An 18,862-nucleotide genomic window follows, 5' to 3' on the forward strand; every position below is an offset into this window, starting at 1 on the left:
TTAAAGTCAAATCACTCCGGTTCTGAAGCAAACTATCTGCGAGATTCTCAATTGAAAACTGAGAAAATGAACTCTAACAGTTGGTTTCAATCATTACTACAATGTCTTACATGCTACAGATACATTCCTGGGCTGGGAAATTCCACAGAACTGTTCTCACTCTTTTGGTGTTGCTTGACTAGAAGTGTATTGGAAACCCCATTTATACACATAAACAGGATTTCTGCCACACTTCTGACAAAGTAGCACTGGTGGAGTGGGAGCATTTCCAAGAGCAATTGCATCTTAATGAAAGTAAGAAATGTTCCAGCAATAAAACTTGTAAAACAATATCTAATTTCTCTTGGTGCTCCTTTGCATGAAGGTAAAAAACAAAACAGAAATCACACATGCGGGATACACAGTAATGGCAGAATGTGATAGCAGGTGGTCTGATGCATCCCAAGAAAGGAATTTCCAATTAACAAACAGACCCATCTGTCCTATTTCAACACTTTTCATCAGTTGGACGTTGTGCCTGGGGATAAATGCAATCAGCTGCAATCACATGTAAAAAAGAGCAAATGCTTCTCTTTTGCAATCGATTTATAAAGTGATACTCAAGACACAGCTTGATTTTGTAGGTATGAGGGAATCTCTGGACAACTTTGCGGAGGGTAGGTGGTGGTGGTGAGTGGTGCTGGGAGGCTGGGCAGGGTACCAGTACATTGGCAATTAGCCAATATTAAAAGTTCAGAAATTCAATGTAAAGTGGCCAAATCTGCACATAACACAAACCGGGAGAGATAGTGGATTAGGTGGTGGTAGCTTCCAAATTACAAAATGAGGGGGACAAAATGTATGCACGCGAAGGGCAATGACTGAAAAATGTTCATGCAGACGTGGAAAATACTGTGCATAAGAAGGGAAAATAGGCCTAATATGTATTCCATGACTGCTGTTCTAACATCTAAGGATGAATCAGTGGGAAAACTAGAAGTCTTAGTAGAATCAACATTAAACATGTCCCACCAATCATTACCAGCGATCAAAAAAGCCATGAGCACGTTGAATTGCATTGCCAAAGTAATAGGGTAAAATGTCATGATCAAACTGTATCATTCTCTGGTTAGAATGCACCTTCAGGACTGCGTCCAGCTCTGGCCAATCAGACATACTGGGAAGCATTCTAGCATTACAGACAGTACAGTGAACAACCACAACCCCGATCCATTGGTCCAGATTTTGCGGTCCCAATAGCAGTGAATGCTGAGGGCTGCAAAAGCACCGCAACGTCCGGCGATTGAACTCGGATGGAAAAGTGGAAATTCCGGAGCGCATCAATGATCCACAGAGGAGGGAACGCTGATGATCGCATCAGACCGGTTTGTAAGGCGTCAGGGACTTGTCATTCGGGAATTTGGACGGATTGCTCAGCAGTGACGATGATTTTCATGCCTGTTTTCTTAAAGCTTGGGAAATCCCACACTGTTAAATTACGAAAGCAACTGACTTTTTAAATATTTTATATGGCAATAACAATTAATCATACAGTCTATACATCCACATGTATTATGTAATATGGTTCTTAGGCAATTCTCAGAAAAGTATTTCTTGAGCTTTTGCAATGCAAACAAGGAAGGGGTTTCAGAGACTGGACAATGACCCAGAGCTGCTCCAACTCATTCCCATTGTGAGCCAGGAGCTGGGGATCAGATATTTCTTTCCAGCTGTTTTCGCTGTGTTTTTTTTCCCTCCTATCGAGTGCTGTTTCCGACATCGGCGGGGCTGGGGTGGTGGTGAAGAGGAGCTGTGTGGCATTGATACCCAAGGGGCAGAACCTGGCAGACGAGAGGTTTTGGCAAAGCTAGGAGCCAGAGAGTTTGTCAACAATGTAGAACTTTCCCGTCCCTGTCAACTCTCCAAACGCAGCAGCACAGTGACTTAACCCAAGGATGAGTACCAGCTCTGTGGGGAAAAGGGAAGATTTATCCTGGGCGTGAAGTCCCGCCAAGACTTTGTTTAATGGAGCTGTGAGGGGTTGGTCTGTATGAAGGAGAAGTCTCCCAGAGCCTGAATGAAGGCACTAAGCAGAGGGGAGACTGGAAGGACAGGAGGCTGTAAGCTTGTCTCTTTCACTGTCCCTGGGTCTCTACATCTCTGTCGCTTTGGGTCTGGTGTTTCAGTCTCTCTCTATTTGTGTGTCTCAGCCTCTTTGGGTCTGGGTCTCTCTGTCTCTGTCTCAATGTATGTCCAGGGTCTCTCCGTCTGTCTGTCTGGTATTTAAGTCACTCACTCCCTCTGTGTGTGCGTCTATTTCTGTCTGTGCCTAAATCCTTCCCTCATTGTGTTTCTCTCTCTGCATCTGGTATGTGTCTCTCAGTTCCTCTCTGTCTCCTTCTCTCAGTGTCTAGGGTCTTTGTCCCAGTTTCACTCCATCTCTGTATTTGTGTCTCCTTTTCTGTCTCTCTCTGTATCTGTATGTCTCCGTCTCAATCTCTCCCCCTTCTCCCTCTGCCTCAGTAAAGTTTATACGTTTTTAAAAGTTTATAAAAGTGTTAAAAGTATTTAACAGTTTCTAACAGTTTTCAAAAAGTGTCATAATAAAAGACTCACCTGCCATTGAGTTGAAGACTGTCCTCAAGGGGCGTGTCTTCAGCTTGTGACATCACTAGAGGGGTGTGACCTCACTGGCAATGCACTGCACTGGAAGACCTTGCTGTTCCTCCTAGAAATGCCGCTGCATCCAACAAACCAGGCAAATTCATATTTCTCTGTGCGAATGCCACTGCTTTGCCGTTGACTGCAAAATATGTGCCATTGTATCAAAGATCTGAGTTATAAGGAAAGACTGGTAAAACTTGGTCCAGGATTTTATGCTGGTGGCGGGGTTCTTGATGTCGGGAAAAACTGATGCCAAGAAACCCGCGCTGCCTCTTCAGTAATTCCCACTGAATCAAATGCCAATTAGGCACTTAAATGCACAGCGGCCTTCCACTGGATCAAGGACCCCGGTGACGGAAGTCCTGCCCTCAGAGAGCTGCCAGCCTATCAGAGGCTGGCAGCTCTTCCACTGAGCAACGCCACCACAGAGGCAGTGGCTGCTGCCAGTGGAGCACCTACCTGAGGCCCAGGAGCGGGGCTGGACCCAGGCCATAGATAGGTCAGGACAGAGGGGTCTTGCGGGGTGCAGGCCGTTGGGGCGGAGTTGCAAGAGGGTTGGTAGGGCAGGGGGGTGGCTCTCAGCGGGCCCCCACCCTTCCCGATGCTGGGTCCTTCATTCAGGGACTGTGCTTTTTACCGAGGGATGCCCTCACCACACCACCCCGTCCACCCCCACTCCCCACCCCCACCCCCCACACCAGAGCCGGGAAGTAGCCGGCACAGTTTTTTATGCCGTGCTGCCCAGGCGACGAGGGGGCAGCCTGCCTCACAGCTAACTGAGGTGGCAGCGAGATGAGGCCCTTAATTGGTGCAGTTCAGGGTCTCAATTAGCGCTGGGACGGGAAGGCCTGTGAATGAACCTAGTTTTGTTACAGGCAGGATGGTGATGGCCCCACTCCTGACCAGCATCCCACCTGATTATATGGTCTCCCCACCTCGGGGAGAGCAAAACATTCCCCACTTGGGATAATATTCCACTTTGCTGCTGGCTGGTAGCCTAATGGAGAGAATCGCTCAGTCTCCAGAGAACCCACCCCAATGGAATGAAAATTGAGTTGGTTCTACAACAGGGGCCAATCTGCTCTGCCAGGTTACAACCCCTTAGACTTTTCATCCCAAAATGAACCACCTCAAAGGTGATGTTACTGAGGTATATAATATGATAAAGGCAACACAAAAAGTCAAATTCAGCATAGCAGTTTAAATTAAAAGAGACAGTCAACAGTCACAGATTCCATTCAATGAAAGTAAAGTTAGGATCGATTTTGGGAAATTCCTCTCCACACAAACAAAATATGGAATGAATAGATAGAGAAGTGGAGATGAAAATTCTGGAAGCATTAAGAAATGATTGGACACTGCAATAGGAGGACTTTGGGTCAATTTTGGATGAACTAATTTAAATGGGCTGAATGTCCCTCCTCATTCATAATTCTCTTGTAATTGTCATGCAGGCCCCCACCTGCCAAGAATGAAGCACATCAATTTCGCCACATGGACATTAAACTTCACATTGTTGCTGGGAAGAAGAAGAAGGCCTGTTACAAGGAATTGCCAGGCCCCTGGCTGGAAAGACATTTGTGCACATTAGCAGATAGTGTTGGAATAAAGGAGCTATTCACCCACACCCAATGCACAGAACAGATGTGGTCAGACCAGTTTAGTCACATGACTAACTGGCTGTTGCAGAGCTTTGAACTGAGAGTTTTAAACTGAGAGTTTTAAATTGGAGAAACAGAGTTTGAAGACAGAAAGCTCCTGGCTCCTGGATTGAGAACATTGCTCTCCTGTCTGCTCTGATCTCTTTCTCACCAGCTTTGGAATCCATTGAAGACACATGAACCCCAAGAGAGAAAAGTCTCCTCCAGTGGACAAGGTTTAAGAAAAATACTGGGTCCAACGCAAAGCAAGAACTACCAACAATCAAGAACTCTACAGTGAGCTCGAAGAACCGTAATAACTCTTCAGATATCTTTCCAATTAATGTTTTATTCTGCTCTTTTCTGTCCCTATCTGCAGGTGTGTATCACGTATGCATGTGAGTGTGGGCGCATTGTGTATCCATAGGCGTTAACCGAATTAGAGTTTAAGTTTAATAAAATATTACCTTCTTTAAACCTAAGAAAGCCTGTTTGTTCTCATTCTCTGCTTTATAATTGGAAAATGGTGAACAAGAATTCACCAAGGGGGTGCTCAAATCACAGTGTGTTTAAAATTAAATAGTAAGACCAGGTGAAGGCTGAGAGGGATCCATAGACAGCTTTCTCACCTGGTCGTAACATGATTTTGTAATGTCTGTCGTTAATAGAAATGTGGGTAACTTTCACTATTAGTATGAAACAACAGTTGGTCGAGTAAAATTTGCACCTTTATTTTTTGTACAACATTAATGCTAAGAAGAAGTTGGTGGACAAATCCAGTTGCTGCAATTACATAGAATATACAGTACAGAAATAGGCTATTTGACCCAACTAGTCCATGCAGGCATTTATGCTCCACTCGAGCCTCCTCCCATCTTTCCTCATCTAAATCTATCATCGCTATCCTCTATTCCCTTCCCCCCCGTATGCTTGTCCATCTTCCTCTTAAATACAACTATACTATTCACTTCGACCATTCCCTGTGGCAGTGAGCTCCATATTCTCACCACTCTTTGGGTAAAGATGTTTCTTCTGACTTCCCTATTGGATGTCTTGATGACTATCTTATATTGATGGCCTCTAGTTATGCTCTTCCACACAAGTGGAAACATTCTCTCTGTAACCACTCTATCAAAGCCTTTCATAATTTAAAGACCTCTATTAGGTCACCCCTCAGCTCTCTTTTTCAAGAGAAAAGAGAACCAGCCTGTTCATCCTTTCCTGATATGTATGCCCACACATTTCTGGTATCATCCTTGTAAATTTTCTCTGCACCCTCTCTAGTGCTTCGATATCCTCTTTATAATATAGCGACCAGAAATGTACGCTGTACTCTAATTGTTGTGTAACTAAGGTTTGATACAGGTTTAGCACAACCTCCCTACTTTACAATTGTATCCCTTAAAAATAGTGCTCGGTTTGCTTTGTTTTTAACCTGTGGCATAACTTTTAGTGATTGGTGTACCTGTACTTCAAAACCCCTTTGTTTGTCTACCCCACCTTACTAGCATCTTCCAAGTAATAAGAGACCTCCCTATTCTTCCTACTGAAATGCCCTATGTCACATTTATCTGTGTTGAACTTCATTTGCCAATTGCTTGCCCATTCTGCAAGTTTATTAATGTTCTCCTGTATTTTGTTGCAGTCTTCCTCAGTATTGACTACCCCACCAATTTGGTATCATCTGCAAATTTAGAAATTGTGACTGGAATTTTATGGCTCCCCCAACGAGCAGGCTGGTGGCGAGGGGAGCCGTACAATTTAGTGGGAGGTGTGGGGGGTGGGGGGGAGGCGGCGTTCCTGACGCCTTCCCGCTGTAATTTTACATGGGGTGGTGGCAGCAAGACATGGCCTGCCTGGCCCAGGCCAGTCAAGGCCCTTAAGTGGCTAATTACCTGCCATTTAAGGGCCTCGTCCTGCCACCGTTGGTATTTTACCCACAGTGACTGGACGCAAAGGCTTCAAGAAAGCCGCCAGGTAAAAATTTCCTCAGTTCCGGGGCCGTCCTTCCTCTTGCTACCATTGGCTGGGTGCAGTCCCAACAGTGGCCACCGCTCTTGGCGGTGCTGCTAGAGTTAAGAGTTGCCAGCCTGCTGATTGGCTGGTAGCTCTATTAGGCGGAACTTCCTGCCTCAAGGAGGTGGAAGTCCCTCCCAAGACCAATTAAGGGCCTGGGGAGCAAAAAATCCTGACATGGCTGCCCAAATCCCGGCGGAGGCGGGCTCATCACCGACTTTTTGGTCAGTGAACGGGTCCTCCCACCTGCCTGTGTTTTTGATTCCCAAGTCCAAATCCTTAACATAAATTATGAATAGCAGCGGTCCCAGCACTGATCCTTGAGGAACAACACTTCCCACCTTCTGATGCTTTCAATAACTACCATTTACATCCACTCTCTGCTTTCTGTCTTGAAACATGCTGGCAATATGGAATCTACTGGTTCTGTTGATTGCTGCTCAGAATTGTTTGGACATGTTTAGTGCCACGTCTCCTAAAACTCCAAGGTCATTTTCATCTTCTTTGCTATTTCAATGCCATTCATGAAGTACATGTTCCCTACTTTTCCTTCCCATGTGGAATACTGTACACCTATTTGCATTATGTTTCATCTGTCATTATTTTGCCCACAGATATATTTTGCCATATTCATTCTACAATTTGGAAACTAATTCCATTGCAATGTAGTAAAGTTCTGCGTTGTCCGTGAGTGCCATGGAATGTTACACAAGTTGCAGATCATATCAATGAACGTGACCAAATCATAGTTTAACAGGAACAGATAAATATGCAGCTAGATGTTGTGCTCAAGGAAAAGCACATTCAGAATAATTTCTGCACGATACCTCTTAGCAGTGACATCCACTCAACACTTAGGAAGCTCGTCATGTTCAGCATATCGCTGTGTGAATCATCCTTTCACAGCACAAATCTCATTAAGGATAGTTACTTGCCCAATTTAATGGTTAAAACTTCTCTAGTTACCTTTGTGCAGCTGTGACTGAATTTAATTTAAAACAAAATAAAATTCTCTATGTAAGAGAACTGTTGATTTTTTTAACATCAACTTACTTCCAAAAGCAATGTAATAAAATAATCAGTGATTGAAAGTGTATTTTCAATATGCTCACTCTATTCCCCATTCAGATTGATGCCTCAACAGTTCTAAGGAAACTAATTGTCCTTTTGAGCTTTAGTGTAAACCACTTTCTAGATCTCTGTAATGGTCAGTCTCAACAAAATTTTTATTGGACACTTCTGGCTCTAGTAGTATAATGACCCTTGCTAAAACATAATTAGACACCACTGGTATATAGCCTGTCATCTGCATAAATATTATTTTGGTTGGTCCCTTGGCTTATATTTGAATACATTCAATTATTGTTGCCAATATTACTTCAAACACTGGTCGTCAAAACAGTATTTCTGCGTATCTGGATAAATGCAGTGTAATGTATTGTACTAACAGATCTTCGAAGTCAGATATTACTGCAGAACTGAATGTGGGTTGTGTGTGTTATAGTCTCTAAGAACGTGGAACGCTATATCGGAAAGTTAACGCAAATTCCCAGTGAGTATAAAAACTATGTAGAAAATAAAATTGAAAAATTAAGGAACTTTTAGAAATGAAGCACAAGTAAACAAAAGAAGTCAAGCATAAGAGAAGCTAAGGTTGGTTATGCCAATTTCAAATACTACATTAAAATGTTCAATGGTTGTAAATGTTGAATGAATTTGGATTCCATATTGTAATGTAAAAAGTACTAGAAAGAGATTATAGGCTGGGGGAAAATAAAGGTAAGTAGCTCTGGGGTTTATGGTTGTGTGTAAATTCGAATCAGAAGATTGACTTGCAGCTATTTTTTATGGACATGGGGTAATTACCTGGCAATTACAATATGGGAAAAGAGAAATAAGTTGGTAAAACACAATCTCGAAGTTATTTCCGTTGCTCTCTCCCTCTATCTTTTGTAATTTCATAATGGACCAGATTTCTTTCTCAAACTAACAGTGAGGCGAATGGCACTCACTGTCATTTATGTGCAAATGGTGCAGCAACTTCAGGCTAGGGGTAGCTGTGTGTTGCCTCACCATTGAAATGCATTGAGTGATGTGCAATTCCTGTATTTGCACAGTAGATATGAGCTAAACTCACCACAGAGAGTTAAATCTTGTCATTTCAAGTGGTAAGTACCATTTCTAATGATGTGCCAAGTATTAATTACTGCCAAATAACTTCCCTGCCACTGAAAATTAACCATTATAACTGCGGAGTTTCATTCATTTAGGTTTTAATTATTGTTGGAGATTTTTAAAATGTAAACTTTATGATTTAAAATATTTTATTTTGCATTTCTTTTCTGCCTCTTTAATCTCTTTCTCTTAATCCATTTTCTTTCCCTCTCTTTATTTCTCTTTCTGTAGCTGATTTCACATTGAATTCACTCACTTTAATTTACACCTCCTTCTCAGTCCTTGCACTGTTAATTTCACAATCCTTCAATTTGATTGGTTAAGGAGATGCATAGTTGCTTGCCCTGTTCACTCAGGTCCCAGATGGCCTGTTTCCCTTTGCTGTACTGTTATCAACTCCCATTATCACCAACTTGGCATGCAAACTTTTTAAAACCTATATGTGCAAGGGCACATCTAAATAACAGCCATTGCTGTTAGATGCCCTGCTACAGCAAAATCTGGCTCATCATTACAGTTCTATATGGCAACTTCATTGAAGTAAACAATAAAGACATGTGCCTGGAGTTTGCATTCAATCACGTTTTATTCAGTGCAATTCTAGTGAAATCGACCTAAGTGTGCAAGTGATCGAGTAATTTTAAGTGCAATTTGCAATTTGAGTTTCTGGGATCTTTTGCACTAGCTTAAAAAACATCATGCTTGAAATAGGCCCTAACCACAAAATTGACCACTGCCCCAGGGTGAAGTAATCACTATTGGGAGCTTTTGCTAATTGTTTCTGTTTGCAGGCCTTCAGGGAGGCTTTAAAAATGAAGCTGCTTCTTTGGAGTGCAAAGATACAAAAAGGTATGTTTTAAAAGCTTTTAAATGTGTTTCTTGTTTTATCACAAGCACACAAGAAATAAGAGCAGAAGTAGACCATATGGCCCATTGAGGCTGATCTTGGGCTTCAATTCCACTTTCCTGCCCCATCCCCGTATCCCTTGATTCCCTGCGAGACCAAAAATCTATCTATCCCAGCCTTAAATGTATTCAACGATGGAGCATCCACAACCGTCTGGGATAGAGAATTCCAAAGATTCACAACCCTTTGAGTGTAGTAATTTCTCCTCATCTCAGTCCTGAATGATCGGCCCCTTATCCTGAAACTGTGTCCCCGCTTTCTAGATTCCCTGACCAGCGGAAACAATCTCTCAGCTTCGACCCTATCAAGCCCTTTCAGAATCCTATATGTCTCAATTAGATTGCCTCTCATTCTTCTAAACTCCAGAGAATATAGGCCCAATTTACTCAGTCTCTCATCATAGCAAAACCCCCTCATCCCAGGGACCAATTTAGTAAATCTTTGCTGCACTGCCTTAATTTACTAAGAAGCTGACTAATGTACTCCAATAAATAACTAGAAAATAGTTTTATATTTTTTAAAGTACATTTCAGTAATTTAAAAGCAGGTTACTCAGAGGCATGGGATTGACACTGATTAAAAATGCTTATTTTTTTGTGATCAAACTATTTTCAGCCATTTTAATCAAACTTTACCAATTTACCACTTTTAAATATGTGAAGGAAACATTTTTAAAGCAGTTTTTAAAAAAAGTTACATTTTAAAACGCTGTCCAATTATGCTGGTTGATGGAAAATTTTAGGTGATATGCAGTTGAGTTTGACTGGAAACTTGGAGAAAAACACACTTTTCAAAATGGGTGCACTTTACGCTGGAATCACAGATTGTGTCAAAGTGTAAACGCCCCTTGTTTTTACACAGTTCATCTACATATTCCTTGAACCCTGCTATTCTACATAGAACTGAATTGTTATTTTGTTTAACTGTGAAAGAAACTAATTAGAATTTTCTAAATAAAGAGCAACATACCATGCCTCCCAAAATAATCCATACACAAATAAATATCTAGAGTTGTCTTGTACAGCAACAGGAATATATTTATATTTTAGAGCTACAGTACTGAAACAGGCCCTTTGGCCCACCAAGTCTGTGCCAACCATCAAACACCCATTTGGACTAATCCTACATTTAGATTTTAGATTTAGATTTAGAGATACAGCACTAAAACAGGCCCTTCGGCCCACCGAGTCTGTGTAGACCATTAACCTCCCATTTATACTAATCCTACACTAATCCCATATTCCTACCACATCCTCACCTGTCCCTATATTCCCCTACCACCTACCTATACTAGGGGCAATTTATAATGGCTAATTTACCTATCAACCTGCAAGTCTTTTGGCTGTGGGAGGAAACCCACGCAGACACAGGGAGAACTTGCAAACTCCACACAGGCAGTACCCAGAATCGAACCCGGGACGCTGGAGCTGTGAGGCTGCGGTGCTAACCACTGCGCCACCCCAAATTAATCCCATATTCCTACCACATCCCCATCTTCCCTCAATACCCCTACCTATACTAGGGGCAATTTATAATGGCCAATTTACCTATCAACTTGCAAGTCTTTGGCTGTGGGAGGAAACCAGAGCACCTGGCGAAAACCCACTTGGTCACAGGGAGAACTTGCAAACTCCACACAGGCAGTGCCCAGAATTGAACCCAGGTTACTGGAGCTGTGAGGTTGCAGTGCTAACCACTGCACCACTGTGCCATCCTGATAACTGGGTGGATAACTGAACTATCCTAAGTGATAATTGTGCTCAGTTTATTTAGTTATAATTGAAACATCTAATTAAATGATTTTTTTTTCGTAAGTGACCTAATCAGGTGTCTTCTCCTATAAAGAGACACAGGGGTGAAATTAGTCTTTGGTGGCAGTGGCAAACAAGCAATATTGAATCATTTGCCCATTCAATACCCTGCCTGATTTTCTTTGCATTGACTTCAATCGGATGTGAAACAAACCAACAATTTGCAAGCACCCATTTTGCCCTATGGCTGAGGACCGATTTCACCCCCATAGTCAGCAGGTTGTGGCCCCAGCATAGCTTGGTTTAAATAGTCCAGTCAGACATTAAATGCTGGGCTTAGAATAACATCATATGGCAACAGATGCTAGATCTCCTGGAGCAAACCATTTGCCCTATTTCAAAAAAAATTCCACTGTCATTGATGGTGAATTGTTATCAAAAGGAAGGATGGAAGTGCTATGAGACAGAACTTGTTTGTTTTAAATTTTGGTGTTTATTGTCAGCGTTATACAATAGCAGGTTGGATATAACAGATTTTAGATGAAAGCAAAGCTGTCTTTACAAAACTCCAGCATTGGACGATAACTACAACCTCAGAAGAGTACTCCATACGCCAAATCATCAACATGTCCATTTCCCAAACTGGTCATAATTTTGCCCTTTTTGATAAAAAGGTGGATGTTTTTCTTTTTATTTGAGTAGTGCCAAAAATAGTCGATGCTCAGAGGTTCAATACCTTTATTTCTTCCTTCAGCAAAGAAAACAATTTTATATGTGAAACATGTTTAACAAATAAAGTACAATAATATAAGCATGCATTGTAACATTGTACTGATTTTCAAAGTGCAAAATGTCTCCTTTGACACCCTTCTTCCCCATGTTGCAGATTGAATCTGCCTCCTTTCCCTTGATTGGCTTCCTTCTGCCACCTGACCTCACATTGGACTTCCCCTTCAATAATTATCCATTGCTTCCAGATTGACCCAAAACAAGTTATTCTGCACATAGACCTTTCCGCCATCTGGCTGATCTCACCCGCTGCTTGTCTGCTTTTCTATGTGAAAATTGCAAAGGAGCAGCTGCATCTTAAATAACTTTTTTGTCTTTCAAACTTTCACACCCAAACACCTTCTCCTGGCAGGTCTTTCAAGGTCCAATCACAAGGCCTTATTTGTTGCATTGCTGTTCAATTAAACAAACACCGTTATCTTGCAGTAATGTATTCTGTTCTCGGTGCTAAGCTAGCTTTTAAACATCCCAGCTCAATTTCTATTAAGCTATTTTTTAAAAATTCCCAAATGCCTATTTGTTTGAGCTTCCCAACTTCCCAGGTGCCTCTCTCTTTCTTCCTTTACCCATGATCCAACAGCCCTATTAAGTAGCTGTGTCAATTTAGTGGCAAATAGTGATAAACTCTGCAATTCCATGGACGAGTGACCACGATTAACAAAGTTGAGGCTGCTCAAATTGTTTTACACAAGGGCCTAAAATCTGCTGAGCAAGGTTATACTTGTGCAGCTGTTTTCCTGTTTTTCAAATGTGAGAGATTGTACTCTTTAATTAAATCTGGATGATTTCTACTGCACCTCCATTACAAAATTGCTTAATTCTCCTTGCCTTTTTGCTACTGAATTAAGTGGCAATAAGAAAATTACTTTTACACAATAGCTTTAATGTAGTTATGTAAATCTGGTTAATTAGAATTCAAACTTTGAATATAGAAAAAAAATAAGCATTGTCTTTACAAAACTTGGAGTGCAAAATTATTATGCTATTAAGAATAAAATGAACAATTATGCTAATTACGCCTCATTTACGTATACAAATTAGGTTAACTAAAAAAGATCTTTCTCTCCAGCTGATAATATATAAATCATGAACTTAAAGGGTATGTGTAAGGTTACCAATCACATTTGAAAAAAAAGAATACTGCAATGAATTGTATTTTTCTTTAGGTTTCAATCCCCATGCAGAGCAATTTTTACACATCATTCACTCAGATTAAAGATTTCTGTTTCAGTGCTTTATTACAGGCAAACTGCCATGGCATTGTTCTGTTGCACAATCAGTAGCATCTTGCTCGTATCTATGCTCCATCAATGAGGAATATCATTTTGATTTCAATTATTAATAATTTTTCAGTGCATTATTAAAAGATATGAATTGATTATTGGTTTGGGTCTGAGGATTATTTACCTTTAGGGACTATAGCCATTGGTGGAGATGTGGAGTTATTAATCTGGCAGAGGATGCAGACCTCAGACTGACATAGCAAGTGAGCAGTCTGAGCCAAGAAATGGCTGAATTGTCAAAATGTGCAATTCAAAATGTAATTGTGATTGACTTTGCACATTTAGCATGTAAAGTATGTTTCAGCCATATATTTAAACAACAGTCCTCTTCCCTTTCAGGGCTTCCAATGGCTGTGATGCTAATATAGGAAGGTACAAATCAGATAACAGGATAATTGGGCTGAATTTTTCCAGCTCGCCGCCGAGCTTCAAAAATGGCACAGCGCAGGCGCGAGATGTGCTCTGCAGAGCCGCTGTGATATTTAATGTGGCAGCTCATTTACATGGCCCGGCCGGTCCCCCCCTCCCCCCCACAATGACATGGGAGGGAGCGGGCGCTCCATCCAATGCAACGACATCCAGCACTACTGCACAGGCACTGGCGCCATTTTTAAATGCTTTCCAGCCCTTCAGTTTAATTTAAAGTTTTAAAGTTACAGGACCTATTAAATGAAAATGAAAAATGTAATAAAAGTTTCAATCCCTTCTCCACCCCCATGACAAATCAATGTATTAATTGCCTTCTCCCCCAAGAAAACTTACCTTGTGATCCTGATCTTTCCACCCCCAAAGTTTAAAACCTTTTACTTTTAACCCCTTCCCACCATCCCTTCCACTAATCACAATAGGGTTCCCTGCTCCCCCCCATCCCACCTCCCGCATTGAAAACTTATCTGCTCCCCTCTCCCAACCAGTGTTCCGCCTCGGATCTCCAGCTGGAGATCCGAAGGCACAGGAGTTCCGGCAACCAACGCAGGGGGATGGCCTGCGGCAGCAGGTGAGTGATTAATTCAGTACTTAGCATATATTAGCATATGTAAATTGTGACACCGCCGCCAGCAATATGGGGTGGGGTCTTCCTGGCATCGAGACTCATGGCGGGCCTCTCCCGGAGGTATTTTCCGGGCCCCCCTCCCCCCCTCGCCACAACCCAACGTAGGGGGCCCAGTAAAATTCAGCCTGTTATGTTGGTTCTCATATGATTCCAGTAAAGAAAATATATTAAAAAGTAGCTCTTTGAAGTAGTCGTTAATATTTTAGGAATTTCCTTTACATTGTCCTTTAACCATTCAATGTCTTTCAGTAACAGTGATCAGACCACCTACAGTGAAAAGATCATATCCAGTCTAAGGTTCAGTGTCATTTATTAGAATAGCATCACATATCCAACACTGCACTGGTGCACAGGTGGTATCAGGACTCCCTAAGCTGGATTTTACGCTCAGCGGCGAAGCAAGGGTGCTCACCACTGACCTTGTAGAAATCCTCGCTGAAAGATCTAGCGATTTCAGTGGTGAGAACTTTAACTCACTCAACACGCAATTGATTGTAGCATTGTTTAATGGGGATTCCTAGCATCAAGCTGCAGTGATGTCATCAAGCTGTTTGAGCAATCAATCACACTAAACAATTCTCACAGACATCCAACCACGAAATGCAAAGCATTAATAAACAAATCATTTTTTTAAAAAAAATTACCTGGTGTAAAATAAAGATTGGGACATATGCATGGGGTGAATGTAGAAGCTGAAATATCATGAAAAACTTTTTTTTTAAATTATTGAAAAAAACTCTCGCTTAAAAAAAAATCCAGTAATCAAACATAATGGAGATATTTGACAACATTCCACATATCTTTTAGGGCCAGATTACCTGTTCAGCAGTAGTTATTACTCAAATCACCGATAAAATCCTAGTTACATCTGATTGAACAAGCTCTAACTTTTTATAGAGTTTCTAACAGCAATATGAGAGCAGAAAAGGAAACATTTTCACAACATCAATTGTTTTAGCTGATTATTGGCTTGTGGCAGGGCCACAGCACAGCCTGTGGTAGAGCAGTGAATCTCAGATTAAGACATCAGGGTTTCTGAGCTCATCTGCACTTGCGCTGAATCCTGAAGTTGTGGTTAAATTCAGAGGGATAATGATGGCAAACGCTGATCCCGGGCCCTTTGTTAATAAAAGAAAAAAGCTGGGGCTCCACTTCTGAACAAAACCTAGACACCTCTGCTGGAAGCCCCTGTGTTAATGTTGGGTGACGACTGGATTGGGCATGACTACAATGACTCTAACAGTTGGATCAACATCTTGGCTTCCACATAAATAAGGCCATTTGCATAATGGTGACCAGAACATCTGGAATATAGACCAACAGTGAAACCTTTCTTCAGTAAAGTTAGAAAGAACGGGAAGAAATATTATTCAGCAAGAAGATGCAACAGCCAAAATGGTCATTTTTTTCTCAGCCAATTTTTTCTTTCCTCTCTTCACGGCATTGATACTTGGCTGGAATATGTTCCTAGGACAATGAATACCCTGTTGCTGCTCATCGGTAACTCAACACCAACAACAGATCGAACTATATGGTTTACTTACTCATGATATAACCTCTGTCAGTCAGTGGGGCAGGTTAATTGGCCATTTTAAATAAGTAAAACAGGTAACTTTAGTGAAAAACCAAAGATAAATTACTGCCCAGATAATGGGTTTAACATGGTCTTAAACTGTTTTTCTTGAGAGGGACTAAGATTATATTGAAAGTACTGTGGGGTCTAAAATAACTACCACAGCATGAGACTTAAGCCCTGAATTTCCTTAGTGTCTTCAGCACTTACATCATTGTTTTCTCATTACTGGGCTGAAAAATTCCAATTAATTTGCATTTCAGTGCATTTGGGTAAATAAACTGAAGTTTCCTCATTCTTTTTATCATTGCACATTTTACATTCATCAACGTCCTCAGGGGTCATTAACACAGCTGCACTGTTCAAATGCACATGCATTTCCTGGCTTTAAGTCACTCAGGGTAACTTTACATTCAAAAACAGCTCTTCCTTGCACTTCATAAGTGAAATTGGTGAGCTAAAGAGAACATCAACATCATTTACAGGTTTTAGGCATCATCTTTTAACCTATTCTGCCACGCTTTTTCATCACTGACACATGCATTTCATTTTATCATAGAGATTTCCTCTTGTGCCAGACACAAATTCAAACCCCTGACTTCCTCCACTCCCAAAGTGACACACAGATTGAGTTCAGATCAAGGATGCCTTTCACTAAGGGCATACCACTCCATGCCATAGAAATTGAGGAGGAGGTGCAGTACCAGCATGTCCAAACCAAAGACCAGACTGAGGACAGCAACCCATCAGGTAATGTTCTCCGCAATGTGTCCACACCAACCCTTCGGGTCCTCACTGAGGAGCCATGCAGCTGACAGCTGCACCCCTCCACTCGTGTTATTGAGTCAACTGCCAACAGTCATGGCCTGCATATAAATAATGAGCACTTGTATGATGGCGAGCAGCACCCTTGAAATGTAAACTAACAAACTAGTCCTTCCTTCACTAAATGGAGTGAGTAAGGTGGAAAGATTTGTGAGCAGAAAAAATACAATGGTGGTTATCACCATTTTTTTTCTCAGCTAATTTTTTCCTTTGGCTCCTCAAGGCATTGAAGTGACATCAGCCCTAAACTTTGGCTCTGTGTCCTTCTAGACTGCCACAGGGGGTAGTGAAACAGCTGTCAAGGCATGTATCATGACTTCTTTCATTGAGCAGACAGATTCCTCTACATGGCCATCCCTCCCAGGCAGCAGGGGCACAGAGTCAATGGCTTCTAAGTGATAGCTGAATTCTCCAGGATGTAGGATGACATGTCAGCAAGTATCAAAGGTATCAATCAAGCAGACGCTGACGTATGCATATAGTCAGGAGTTCCACTCCACTAATGTCCAGTGATGCAAATTTGGCCGATGTTCTCAATGTCTCAAATGTGGTGTAATATCGACGTAACAGACACGGAGGAAGTTCAGGATCTTGGGGTACGATGCAGAACAGTCTTGAAAATGACTTACACTAATCATGAGTTAGAGTTGAGATTATGCTAGTTAAGGCCAAACAAATCTAGGTGTTATTGTCATATAAATCTATTCAGTGACCTATCTGCCTAGAAGGACGAGGGCATGGAACAACACCATCTGCAAGTTCCCCTCCAAGTCACACACCATCCTGACTTGAAAGTGTATCGCCGTTCCTTCATCATCGATGGATAAAAATCCTGGAACAGCCCATCTAACAGCATTTTGGGAGTACCTTCACCACAGACTGCAGTGGTTCAAGAAGGCGGCTCACCACTGTCTTCTCAAGGGCAATTAGAGATGGGCAATAAATGCTGGACTTGCCAGTGACACCTATATCCCATAAATGAATTTTAAAAAATGACTTACTGGCTCCTTGTACACAAAAAAAAGTTAACAAAATATACAAATAGCAGATTATATACTGGATCTACTATATAATATATTTACTGTAAGTGCACTGACTCCCACAGCTACCTTGGCTATATTTCCTCCCACTTCACTTCCTGTAAGGACTCTATTCTGTTCTCCCAGTTTCTCCACCTCTGCCGCATCTGTTCTCACGATGCCACCTTCCACTTCAGAATGTCTTCCTTTTTGCTTAACCTTTCTTCGTTCCAAAGGGAACATACCCTCTACAACACCCTGGCTCACTCCTCAATCACACCAAACCTGCTCCCCTTCCCACAGTACTTCCCATGCAAGCCCAGGAGATGCAACACCTGCCTTTTGACCTTCTCCTTTCTCACTATGCAGTGCCCCAAACAGTCCTTTCGGGTGAAACAGTGATTTACTTGAACTTCCTTCAATTTAGCATAATGTATTCACTGTTAATGATGTGGTCTCCTCTATCATGGGTGGCCAAATACTGATTGGTTGATCACTTTGTGGAACACCTCCATTCAGTCCGCAAGCACGATCCGGAGCTACCAGCCCCTTGCCACTTTAATTCTCCATCCCATTCCCACTCCCAATCTGATCTCTCTGTCCTCGGTCTCGGACACTGTCCGATGAAGTGCAATGGAAGCTTGAAGAATGGCACCTCATCTTTTGATGAGACACCTTACAGCCTTCAGAGGTCAACATCAAGTTTAGCCATTTGAAATTGTAACCACTGCTCTCGTTTTTTTCACACAGCTGGTGCTAGGAGGGGAGAAGATCTTTTGAGATTCACAGAGGAAATGGGGTTGGGTGGGGGTCCAGGTAGAGGTTGTGGGCTGGAGAGGACATCAGATTGTAATGGGTTGGGGGGGGGGGTCCAATCGCAGGGGAGATTTACCATTTTTCCAGGGGGTCAGGGAAAGCACTCCTGCCCCTTCTGCCCCCCAACCAGTGCTGGAAAAACACCACCTAGCTCTTTTTCCCTTAGCTGCCGGGATCTCTTGAGGCTCATTAAAGCTGGAACAGAGAAAAATCTGATGCAGCCTCATTAAAATATTTAGACGAGGGACCTGCCTCCTGGGAGTGGGTTGGTTTCCCACACCCCTCCCCCATATGCATCCCACCTCCATTAAAACCGGAAGTGGGCGGGTTTGAAGTGGGTTCTGGTTTGAGATTTTTTTTGCATTTTTATT

The sequence above is a fragment of the Heterodontus francisci genome, chromosome 6, assembly GCF_036365525.1.
Source record: "Heterodontus francisci isolate sHetFra1 chromosome 6, sHetFra1.hap1, whole genome shotgun sequence".
Lineage (NCBI taxonomy): Eukaryota > Metazoa > Chordata > Chondrichthyes > Heterodontiformes > Heterodontidae > Heterodontus > Heterodontus francisci.